General features: G+C 43.2%; 1 pseudogene across 1 annotated transcript; it reads right to left on the reverse strand.

The window, feature by feature from the left end:
- Window positions 1-7,827: 7,827 nt before the first annotated feature.
- Window positions 7,828-11,203, reverse strand: LOC308475122 (disintegrin and metalloproteinase domain-containing protein 21 pseudogene; annotated as a pseudogene). The gene has a single exon. The product of its transcript is annotated as a disintegrin and metalloproteinase domain-containing protein 21 pseudogene (transcript).
- Window positions 11,204-12,789: the final 1,586 nt, after the last annotated feature.

A 12,789-nucleotide genomic window follows, 5' to 3' on the forward strand; every position in this document is an offset into this window, starting at 1 on the left:
ATTTCCCCTCCAACCTGATTAGCATTACCTCAACATTTTCTATATTACTCACATTCTAAAAGAAATCCTTCTATTTTTTTCCCCTGAACACCCTATTCTATTATACATCTGGAAGGAGGGCAAGGTAGACATTTTTTGGCACTGGGATTATTTCCACAAGCCTAAACTACCAACTGTATCCCTGCCTCTCAAAGGCAAGGGGGCTCATGCCATTGGTGCTCTATATTGCTATGGTTACAGGCTTCCATCCTGCGGTCCAGCGGGTCATAGCTCAATAGTCCAGCATCTAAAGTCCCTGGTTCAGTCACCAGCACCTCCAGGAGAGAAGAATATTAGGGAGCAGTAGGGCTGGCCCAATACATTTTGCTTCCTGGATTGAAGTACAACATACACAAGAAATATTAGGTGCAGAAGTTAACCAGAGTGGACTATCCTATCCTCACACTTCTCTTGTGGGGCTGATTAGGCTGCTCAAGGCAATCCAAATGGCTTTACAGAAGAGCAGCAATTTCAGCCATGGTCTCTTCCACGTCCAGACCTTTTCTGTGGTGGTGCAATTCACAAAGGTGGTCCCGTGACCACCCTGAAAACAGAGGCAGGGCGTGCAGTTGTGGGGCACTGTCTTTTCTATGTGTATATATCACCTTCCTTTCCAGACAAGCCTAGAGACCCCATTTCTTATGGAGTGGGGCTGAAACAGGTGATGTGCTCCTGAAAAGGGTAACCATGGGGCAGAAGCATTTGTGAACAATGGTGCCCTTGAACTGCAGTTGCAACGTTTTCTCCTGCTACAGAAAAGTGTCCTGCAAATGTACCAGGAATGATATCAAAGAAGACAAATCTCTCTGTGCATATTTTTCACTTATTAGTCCAGCTGTCTTAAAGAGAGACGAAGTGGATTTTCTGGCCACCAATTAAAACAGCAACCAATATTAATTTAATCTCCAATATGCCTTTTTTTGGTGATGCAAATATTTCAGACATGGAAGCCTAATCTGATGCTGTGAGATGCACATGAACTATTATCCTAGGTATTTTGTGGGAAATGACCAAATAAAGTGAACAAGCAATTAAAATAAAGCCCTTGAATCAGTACAAGTTTGATTTGTTGCTTCTATCTTATGAACTATTCACATTATGTCATCATGCTACAGTTTGCCAGGAAATACTTGGAAAAGAAGTGTCTCAGATATGCCAAATGAACCAAGAGGCTCCAAACCTATGCACACTTACTTAGAAGTAGGCGCTGCAGGAATCAATGGAATTTACAATACAATGAAGCAATTCTATTTAATTCCATGGGGCTTACTCCCAGGAAAGCATATGTAGGATTGCAGACTTAAGTTCCAGTTAAACATGTATAGGAATCCAGTGTGTAAGTCAGTGGTGGGGAACTTCTGGACCTCAAGAGTTGCTGATCTTTGACCATTGGTTGTGCTGGCTGATGGGAACCAGAGTCTGACAACATCCAGTGGGCCACAAATCCCCCATCCCTGGCATATGAGAAAACCATTGAGCCTTGAGATTCTGCAGTTTGGAGTGCAAAAAAAATTAATAATGTAAACTTAATGTGATTGGACGGCCAATCTTGGATGCTTTAGTTGAGATTCCTGCCTTGCAGGGGGTTGGACTAGATGACCCATGGGGTTCTGTAAAGCTCTATGATTTTATGATTCCCCTTTTAAGTGCATTGGCAGCCTGCCTGGATAAAGAGTGGTGGACCAATGTCGCCTGCTTCATTGTAAAAAGCTTTGAGCTGTAAGGATTAAAAATGAGCTCTATAAGTGCTAAGTAATTCCCATTGTTACAGTGCACTTTCTGAGCTCCCAGACATTTCACCAATCATTTTGGAATAACTCCAAACTCACTCAGATTCCCTTTCCCCAATTAAGGGTGAGGAACTTTTGACCTCCCTTCATCAAAATTCCCACCCAGCTGACCTGATAACCATCACTGGTATTTTGCAATTGACCTGTCTTTTCTCTTCACTTTATTTTTTTTATGTTTTGTCCTCCTGCACAGAGACCTTTCTCACTTAAAACAGTGCTTACCCAGCTGAGAATTTCACCACTGATAACATATATTGCCCTTTTATTTTATGTAGCTCTGTATGAAAAACCTGGTGCCCAACCAGATTATATCGCTGCTCCCTTCCCTGTAGACTCTTATTGACACTTACTCAAGGAAGTTAATCAGATTTCCCCAGGAAGACCTCTTTTTCATAAATGCATTGTATCACTGAATGCTCTCTGCCTTCCTCTCCATGTTAAAAGGACCATAGAAAAACAGATCAGAAACAGCAAGCGGAAACAGGCATAGAGACGGCCATAGCAAACATTGAATGGAAAGTCCTTCATTTGAATCAATGGTTTCCATCCTCAGGCAGGTGTTCTGGGTTCCCTTGTTTGAGGGTAGGGTAGAAGTCCTACCCTAATATGCATACCCAGATCCTAGGAGGTTGTGTCCCTTTAAAGCAGTGGTTTTCAACCAATGTGCTGTGGCACCTTGGGGTGTCAGGGGTGCAGCGGGCAACACTGGTCTCTGTCCCTCTTTCCCTCCCTCCCTTGCTCTGATGCCTTCTCACTTCTTTGCTTCCCAAAGGCTTGCATGGCTGTTTGTTGCAGTGGCCCTGGCTCCAAGCTCTGCAGGTGAGTCGTGCCTCTGGGGCTGGCCAGGGGGTGCTGGTTGCCAGGAGTTGAGGTGGCCTTGGAGTAAGCAAGCAAGTGAGGGAGGGAGCCAAGCCAGCCAGTCCACCAGCCCTTGCTGTTGGGAATGGACAGACAAGCCCCCGGCCCCTGTGGGGCAGTGTGAGGAGGCACCTCTCTTTGGGGTAGGGGGGCAGCTCAGAGACCAGGGGTGGCAGCAGTGGCTGCCCAGAGGACTCCCAAGCAGAGGGCAGAGGAGGCTGAGGGAACACTCCACAAGAGAGGGTGCTCAAAAAGGGGTGAGGGGCTGCCAGCTCTAAAGGCAAGGGGTGACATAACTGGGCTCCTGAGTCCCACGGAATACTGCAGAAAGAACATAGTTGGTCAAGGGAGCCATGGACTCAGAAAGGTTGAAAACCTCTGCTTTAAAGGCTTGTCAGGCGTCACTTAAGACTTGGAAGATAAGAAGCTGCCATATACCAAGTCAGACTATTGGTTCATCTTGGAAACTGGCATTGGGTCTTCAGACTGGAGCCTCTCTCAGACCAACCAGGAGATACTAAGGTCTTCTGTATGGAAAAACAATGGTCTATCGCTTAACTTCATGACCCTTCTCAACTTGGTGATTGCTCAACGGAAACCCAAGACATTTTCCTTTCTCAGAAAAAGGACTAAATGGTGCTCGCCACAACCTCACACACACACATTCCATGCTCCAGGAGATGACCAGATTGTCACTTAAGACTGGCAGTGTCCTCCACTGCAGGCTATCTGAGGGAACTGAGCCCAGCATGCTCAGTTCTAACCTCCAATGCCTTATTAGTATCCCTACCATTCACAGACAAGACTATCTACCTCAGTTGTCTAATCCCTGTCTTGTCTAGGAACTCTCTGCGGTTCTGTAGGGCTCATCCACACCATGCTATCCATTTCCTTAATACCTGAAGTATATCTGACTGACATACATATTGTTGTGAGTTTGTGGTGTGGGTCATTTAGGCTGTATGCCTGAGCCCATTCTAATTCATGAATCCAGGAGAGATTCCATTGTTAGAATAGCCAGGCCAGCTTCTTGGTGAATCAATGGCCCCTAAGTATGCGCCATTAGGGTAACAAAGGAGGTGACTCTGTGAAGGGGAACAAATGAGTGGATCCCCTCTCTCAACTGGCTGGTAGTTAGACAGTCAGAGCAGAGTTTGTGTGAGAGAGCTAGAAACTAGAAGCAGGAGGCAGGCAGAAGCCTGCAAGGAAGAGGAATGTTTGATTTCTGCTTGAATTCAAGGCTGTGGCTATGGGAGAAGCAAGCTCTTCCGGGGTGTTAATGCTGTGAGCCCCTCCATCATGGGCATGGGCTGTATATATGTGTAAATAAGACATGTATCATAAAGACACCACAGTCTGTCCTTCATTCTGAGGAAACCAAACCCTGGGCTTGCCTGGAACCCCAGGGGTGTCACACTGCTCAGTGATTGGGGTGGTCTGCAATAATATGTGCAAGCTGAACTATTATCAACATAACCAGTACATATTGCTGCTTTTTTATTGATGCATTAAATTATGCTTTACAGATATTGATTTTTTGTGAGAGAGAGAGCTGCTTTCATATATTGTGAGCTGCTTTGATACGTGTTATTAAAGTATGTACAGTGGTACCTCAGGTTAAGTACTTAATTCGTTCCGGAGGTCCGTTCTTAACCTGAAACTGTTCTTAACCTGAAGCACCACTTTAGCTAATGGGGCCTCCTGCTGTGCTGTGCCGCCGGAGCACAATTTCTGTTCTCATCCTGAAGCAAAGTTCTTAACCCGAGGTACTATTTCAGGGTTAGCGGAGTCTGTAACCTGAAGCGTATGTAACCTGAAGCGTATGTAACCTGAAGCGTATGTAACCCAAGGTACCACTGTATCACAAAGAAAGAAAGAAAGAAAGAAAGAAAGAAAGAAAGAAAGAAAGAAAGACCTCTAGATGTTGCTGTTCTCCAAGTCCCATCATCACTGACCATGTTGGCTGGGGCTGATGAGGTTTAGGAACATAGGAAACTGCCGCATACCGAATCAGACCTTTGGTCCACTGCTGAATATTGCATACCATGACTGGCCCTCCTACCTCCAGATGCCAGGGATTGAAGCTGGAACTTTCCACCTGCAAAGCAGTTGCTCTACCACTGAGCTACAGTCCTTCTCCAAAAAAAAAAGGGATCTGGAGGGCCACAGATTCCCTATCCCTGCATTAAACACCACACATCAATCACAGCAACACCAGTCTAGGATGCCCTGAAGTCCTGAGTTGCTGGAGGTCACCGAATGCTTAGTAGGGTGAAGTTAGGAGGGTGCCCAGTAAGTCCCGAAAGCCTGGGGCCAGCTCTGTGATATTGACTTGTACATTCCTGCTCATTCGTCCTCTCGCCGTCACTGCTGAAGATATACTTCTGTTATTTCTATTGATTTTCTGCTTTGGTGCTCCTGCCAACAGTACCATGAAGCCGTTTTTTCCCAACTATTCCTCAAGCAATGACTCACAACGTTAAATATTTCTTAGACTCACAGAAATATTTTCCTCATTCTTAATATTCCCAATCAAATCCTTTTTATGCCAAAACATTTAGAGAAGCCGGTGGTGTCTGTCTGCACATATGTTACAAACCGACTTGGCAGAAGGTCGTCCAATCTTCGTTCTCTGAACCATTTGTTCGATTCAACATGCAAAATAACACCCCCCCCCCTACATAGGGCTTCAGTTCTACATATTATAATTGCAAGCATTTTTGAAAAAAAATTGTTTTTTAATTATAACTCCATGCATAAAATGTGTAATCATGAAAGCTGTAAGCATGCTGTGCTTGAATTTATTTGGGGATCTTAATGGCATTTTAAAAAGAGCAACCACCACCTGATCTTGACAAAATGTCCTGTGAGAGAAGGATGAATTGCAGAGCAATCAATCTCAAAGCTTAGAAAAGGAGAACCATGCTAGATCAGAGCAAAAGTCTCTGTAGGCCACCATGACTTCCTCTGGGAAGTTCAGAAGCAGGACACCGTTGGAGATAAAATGCATTTGAATACCAGGTGCTGGGCATCACATGTGGCGGAGAGCACAGTTGCACTCAAGTGTTGCTTGCAGGCTTCCTGCCGGCATGCGACTGGCCACTGTGAGGCTATAGTGCATTGACACTTTGGCTTTGAATTTCCCTACATTTTTCATAAGAAGAGCCTGGCTGGATCAGATCAAAGGCTCAGCACAGTCCAGCACCCTGTTCTTGCAGTGAACCTAACTGCAATTGTTCTCTCCCCGCTTGTGATTCCAAGCAGCTGATAATTCTCTTGATCTGATGATTTTGCAAGCCAATTTATCAAGTTCAGGGCTCAAAGCAACTGGGTGAGCAGAATGAGTTACGATTCCCTAAGTATATGAAGTGGACCTCCCGCAGCATATACAGTGGTACCTCGGGTTAAGTACTTAATTCATTCCGGAGGTCCGTTCTTAACCTGAAAGTGTTCTTAACCTGAAGCACCACTTTAGCTAATGGGGCCTCCTGCTGCTGCCGCACCACCAGAGCACGAATTCTGTTCTCATCCTGAAGCAAAGTTCTTAACCCGAGATACTATTTCTGGGTTAGCTGAGTCTGTAACCTGAAGTGTATGTAACCCGAGGTGCCACTGTACCTGCTCCTCAAACAATCTACTGTATACAGAAGCAAGTCCGTTGAATTTAGTCTAGCTTTCTCCCAGGGTACATGGGCACAGAATGGCCGCCTTAAACTTCGGTACTTCAAAAACTCAGATTTACTCCAGTGGCACACACACACCCTTCACACACACAGCCATTTGGGGATGGTTTTCCCATCATCTGGTAATTAGAGGTATTTGTCTTCTTACAATGGGTGTTCCATTTAGCTATCTTCACTAGGCTGTCCTTCCATTAATTTCTCTAATTTTTGTACAAGGAACGTAATGCTTGTTCATAGTGCAGAATGAGTAGACAACCTAAACTGTACAGTTGAGAGTCTTTATAAAAATTATATGACGTTGTTGTGACTGGGTAAGGGGGAATTTATATGCTTTTATGCCTCAGTTTTGCAGCCTCCGGAATTTAAGGCCCTGAAAGCTCTTTTTATAAACCTCTATATTTTATATTAGATAGTCTAGCCACTTTCTCAACATCGTTTTGCATTCCCCTTGTTCCAGTACAGAAACATGGCCTTCCGTATTCCATATATTTAGACATAAAATGAGAAGGCTGTATATACTAATCAATCAACTTGAGTAATGCTGCAAATGTAATCAAGCCAAGTCCAATAAATATGTTGTTCTGCATCTACCATGTTCACTGATATTCATTATAAATAATCCTTTTATTGTCTATGTTTTACTGTAATATAGACTCCTGCTTACTTGGTTTCCTAGTAATGGGTTTATAAACTCTTTAATGTGTGAAGTGCAAATAATATTTTGCATTTATATGCACTGGTCTTTTAAATACACAACTCTTGAGCAATTTTTACGTGCAATAGGAGTTATATGCAAAGGCATTTGGAAACCCAGTATAAAGACAGAGGGCAAGTAACAGCCACCTTGTAATATGGGTCAAAGCTGGTTTCCCGTAACATTCTCCCTCACATTTGTGTTGTGTCCGAATACTTCAATTAGAGATACGCAAGTTATTCTGAGCTCACTTCAGATTAACTTGAAAATGTTCTGAGACCTTCCCTCAAAATCAGAAGATCTTATTGAAAGTAAGAACTAATCAGTGCATTGAGCTGGACACTCAGCTAGTGGAATATTTTCTCCCCATAGCTACAAAGATCTAAAAAGCAAACTGCTAATTAGCTACTTATTAGAGACAGCCAGACTGACCATTACATGATTCTAGAAAAAATATATGTGCCGACACAGTTATCGGTATAATTTTTGCAATGGCTTTCTAGACAGATGTGAATTCACTTCACAAACATACCAATATTGCATTTCAATGGTATTAGAGGATTGGGTTATGATTCTTTCTCTGTACACTCAAGGTTACATTGGGAGAAAATATGAAATATTCAAAATAGCAGCACTGCTTCCATGCATTTCTTTAGCATGGTATCTTCCTGTATGATAACATTCCATTCCACTGGACAGATTTCTCCCATTTACATAGGATAGGACTTCTGTCCTGAACAACAAAGAGACTCTCAACATACTGTGAAAGTATAACCAAAGATTTTCATATGTGAATATTTCCACTTGAGATGAACTGAACCAATGCTTACAGAGTCAAATATATGTTATATAATAGTGCTCATTATACCCATCATACCTTTTTAAAACTTTCTGCATTGTTCACTTCTGTGATCTAGAATGGTTTTAGTTAATCTGTTCATTATGATGGAGAGATTCTTGAACTCTTTCTTCTAACCTTGTTGCTTAGCACAAACCTGTAATACACACCCATGCCAACAGCAGCAGTCACCGTGGAAAGGACTAACACACTTCCTACAATACTACCTACAATGACACCATTCCAGTTTTTTGAAATTGGCCCACTGTCAATGCTGCCCCCATATCCTTTCTTTAGACAGTCAGGAGGGGCCCAACCATAAGAACAATGGCAGTGTTTGTGGTTGTTGCATATTCCCCTATTATGGCACTTTTTGAAGTTACAATCATACCGCAAGAGGGACACGTTCTTGCATTCCCTACTAATGCACATCATGCCAGTGCCACAAGGTGTACCATCTTCCACTGCTCCAAGATCAGCTACCTCCATTCCACTGTGATAGTCAGTAGCCCAGCAGTTACTTTTGCCAATGGTGGTTTGAATGATGGTTTGGTGTTCCTCCAAGGTAGGTACACTATGGATATTAGTACACTGCATTCGGCCACATAGAATATTTTCAGCATTGCATTTCTTAAAAATACCATGTTTTAGGCCACAGTTGCCAAAGCGATCACCTCGAGCATTCAGTCCTCTGAAACAATCCTCTGAAGCATGTACAGTTTTCTTGCCAAATATCTTTTCACACTGCCCATTCGGAGTACTACAACGACCATGATAGCAATAGACTCCATCACCACAAGGGGCACCATCTTGTACATAAAAATCTTCCGGACACTGGTCTGAAGTCCCAGTGCAAAATTCAGGAAGATCACACATACTAATACTCTTTCTGCAAATGGATCCAGCGGGACGGTACTTGCACCTGTCACAGCACAATCCAGAAGAACAATTGGCACATGGACGCAATGTGCAATTTGGCCTGCAACAATAATCCAATCGACACTGTTCAGTTGTACCACAGTCGCATTGCTCTCCTTTTTCCACTACTTTGTTCCCACAGTATTCGAGGTTATAGATTTGATCACGGTCTGGTGGAATCAACAAGCAAGGTGAATTCCTTCGATTGAAATACTCATAGTAACTGCAGTTGCTAAACTTATCAACCTCTGTGTGCCAAGCAGACATAATGCAGGCACGTCGATCACATTTACAGACAAAATCATCATGTTTCATACCAAGGTTATGTCCAAATTCATGGGCAAATAGCACAGAAAAATCAAACAAATTGAAATTCTTTGATGCTACAACACCAGTAGCGAAATGCTTACTACAAATTTGTCCTACATATGCTATTCCAATAATACCTCTATACGACCTGTATACAATTAAGTGAGCAGCATCATTCTTTAGATGGTTAAGTAGAGTGTTACGTCTCCATATACTGAAAGCTTTAAGTGTGGCTCCCATACTTTTATCAACATCTATGAGGTTCTTTTCTGTCCATATCTCCAGTCCTGCTACAGACACGTCAAGAAAAAGTGGCTCAAAAAATGAATTTATAACATGGATGGCCTCAAGAAGTTTCATAGCAATATCAGTTTCATTTTTATTAAACTTAACATATCGTTCATGCTCCACCACAAATGCCACTTCTGCATGTCTCTTGTGTGGCCACCAGAGTCCTGCTGGAGCACTTTTGACAGCCACATGCTCTGCGTCCTGGATCATGGCCTCTTGGCGCCTTTGCTCTTCCTCCGTCAACCCACACCTCATGTGCATGGCACCCTCCTCTATTTCCAGCCGATACACCACATGCTGAAAGGTAGCAGATGGCTGGACAGGTTCGATTTGATATGTCTCATTGTTAAGTTGTAACAGGCCCCTGAGTCCCCCTGAGCAAGTGCTGAGAGTGACTGAAGAGAGAGGCTTGTCCTGTATGAATCCACTGTAGAAACAATCATCCCTGATGTAATGATAGTCACTCAGGAGGTCCCCTTCCTTATTGTACGTGAAGATGGGGAAGTGTTTAGGAACAATGACCTTCTTCTGCTTGAGATGCACCACCTGGCCCTTCCCCTCAACCTGCAGCAGGTAGCTGACATCCTGGGTTTCCTGTAGTCCATACCTGAAGCTCAGTTTCCTTGGGATGGTCACCTCATAAGAGGCATACCTAAAGCCCTGAGGTGGTGTCTGGCCACCAGTCGCACTCAGGAGATTCCTCAAGAACATAATGAGCAGCCATGCCAGGCTGCCACTCATTTTCCAAGAAAGAGGAAAGAATCTCTTGAAGCACCACCTCTGGCATCTCATCCCTGAGAGGGAAGCCCCAAACAGTTGTTACCAGGTTAGTAGATAGATGGGAAGGAGGCTATATGTGAATTAGAAGAGGAGGAAGATATGTTGCCTAGCAACTGCCAGTGTGCTCCGTCTGTGGAATGGGGGTGGAGCTTGGAGGATCAAAGAAGGAACAAAATGGCAGAGGAAGAGCAGGGAAGAAAACATTCCTAAGAAGTTTCTGCCTGGGAGGGTTGCAGGAAAAAGAGCAAAAAAAAGAGAGAGTCTTATAGCACCCCATGGATGAACAAGTTCTATTTCAGCATCAGTCAGTGGGCATGAAACCACTTCATACATTGGATGGGTTATAATCCTCAGTTGTCAGGTATGGAACATTAAAAGTACTTTCTGTGACAATTCAACTAGTGTTTAAATGTATGCAAGACATAAAAACAACTGGTTATAGCACAATCATCTTTGCATTGCTGAGTTCCTTTTCGGCTCTGAGGCAGAACCTCCTCTTCACTTGGCCAGGTGAAGAAGCCCAGGTGAGCAAAGTGCTTCTTCCGGCCACAGTTTTTACTCATCCACCTCCTTCAGAGAAGGGAAGCCAGCAGGGAGTGCTGGCCACCAGCTCAGTCAAAACCACCCGAATGAGTGAATGACTCCTCTGATCCCTCCCAATCCCCTCAGCATCTTCCTTTTTTGCACACCAAACTGTGGTCTCCCTTAATGGGAGATTCCATGTGCCCCTTTTGACTGGAGATACAACAAGAGATTCATTCTGGACTTCTGCATACAAAATATGGTGTACACCACTCAACTATGGATCTTCCCATCCTTAAATAAGTAAGGGAAATGAAAACTCTTAGGGTCATGTGAAATATTTTAGAAAGGGGATCTAGCATTACCAGAGAGCATCTTGTTGTTGTATAGTCATTTAGTCTTGTCCGACTCTTTGTGAACTCATGGACCAGAGCATGCCAAGCACTCCTGTCTTCCACTGCCTCCCGCAGTTTGGTCTAACTCATGTCCAACCATCTCGTCCTCTGTCGTGCTCTTCTCCTTGTGCCCTCAATCTTTCCCAACATCAGGGTCTTTTCCAGGGAGTCTTCTCTTCTCATGAGGTGGCCAAAGTACTGGAGCCTCAGCTTCATGATCTGTCTTCCAGTGAGCACTCAGGGCTGATTTCCTTCAGAACGGATAGGTTTGATCTTCTTGCAGTCCATGGGACTCTCAAGAGTCTCCTCCAGCACCATAATTCAAATGCATCAATTCTTCAGTGATCAGCCTCCTTTATGGTCCAGCTCTCACTTCCATACATAACTACTGGGAAAACCATGGCTTTTACTATATGGACCTTTGTTGGCAAGGTGATGTCTCTGCTTTTTAAGTATGGCCCCATACTTAGGGGCCATTGATTCACCAAGAAGATGGCCTGGCTATTCTAACAATTGAATCTTTCCTGGATTCATGAATTAGAATGGGCTCAGGCATACAGCCTAAATGACCCATCCCACAAACTCACAACAATATGTATGTCAGTCAGATATACTTCAGGTATTAAGGAAATGGATAGCACGGTGAAAACCATAGCTTTAACTATATGGACCTTTGTTGGCAAGGTGATGTCTCTGGTTTATAAGATGCTGTCTAGGTTTCTCATTGGTTTTTCCCAAGAAGCATGTGTCTCTTTATTTTGTGACTGCTGTCACCATCTGTAGTGATCATGGAGCCCAAAAAGTAAAATCTCTCACTGCCTCCATTTCTTCCCCTTCTGTTTGCCAGGAGGTGATGGGCCCAGTGACCATGATCTTAGTTTTTTTGATGTTGAGCTTCATACCGTATTTTGCGTTCTCCTCTTTCACCCTCATTAAAAGGTTCTTTAATACCTCCTCACTTTCTGTCATCAAGGTTGTGTCATCCGCATATCTGAGGTTGTTGATATTTCTTAGTTTTATCAAAAAGTGTATTGGCTTCCCTAAAAATAGTTCATTTTGAGGAAAACCCCAATTTATTTCAAAATTTGCTCTAACTGTTAATTAGAAATATGCTAGAATACTGTTTACTTGGTTTCCCAGTATTAGATTTATAAAATCTTTAATGTGTGAAGTGCAAAAAATATTTTGCATTTATATGCACTGGTGTTTTAAATACACAAGTCTTGAGCCATTTTTACATGTAATGGGAGTTAAATACAGGGGGATTTGTAAACCCTGTATAAACTCAGAGGACAAGTAAGGGCTACCTTTTGACCTGGGTGAAAGCAGGTTTCCCATAATATTCTCCCTCACAGTTGTGTCTGAATACTTGAATTAGAGATAGGCAAGTTATTCTGAGCTCACTTCAAATTCTCTTGAAAATTTTCTGAGACCTTCCCCAAAAATCAGAAGATCTTATTGAAAGATAGAACTAATCAGCACATAGAGCTGGATGCTCAGCTAGTGGAATATTTTCTCCCCAAAGCTACAAAGATCTAAAAAAGCAAAGCGCTAATTAGCTACTTATTAGAGACAGCCAGACTGACCATTACATGATTCTAGAAAAAATATATGTGCCAACAGTATGACTCAGGACAGCTGAAGGGATTTATAAATCTCATATCTCCTTTGA

Source organism: Podarcis pityusensis, assembly GCF_964106645.2.
Source record: "Podarcis pityusensis genome assembly, chromosome: 4".
Taxonomy (NCBI): domain Eukaryota; kingdom Metazoa; phylum Chordata; class Lepidosauria; order Squamata; family Lacertidae; genus Podarcis; species Podarcis pityusensis.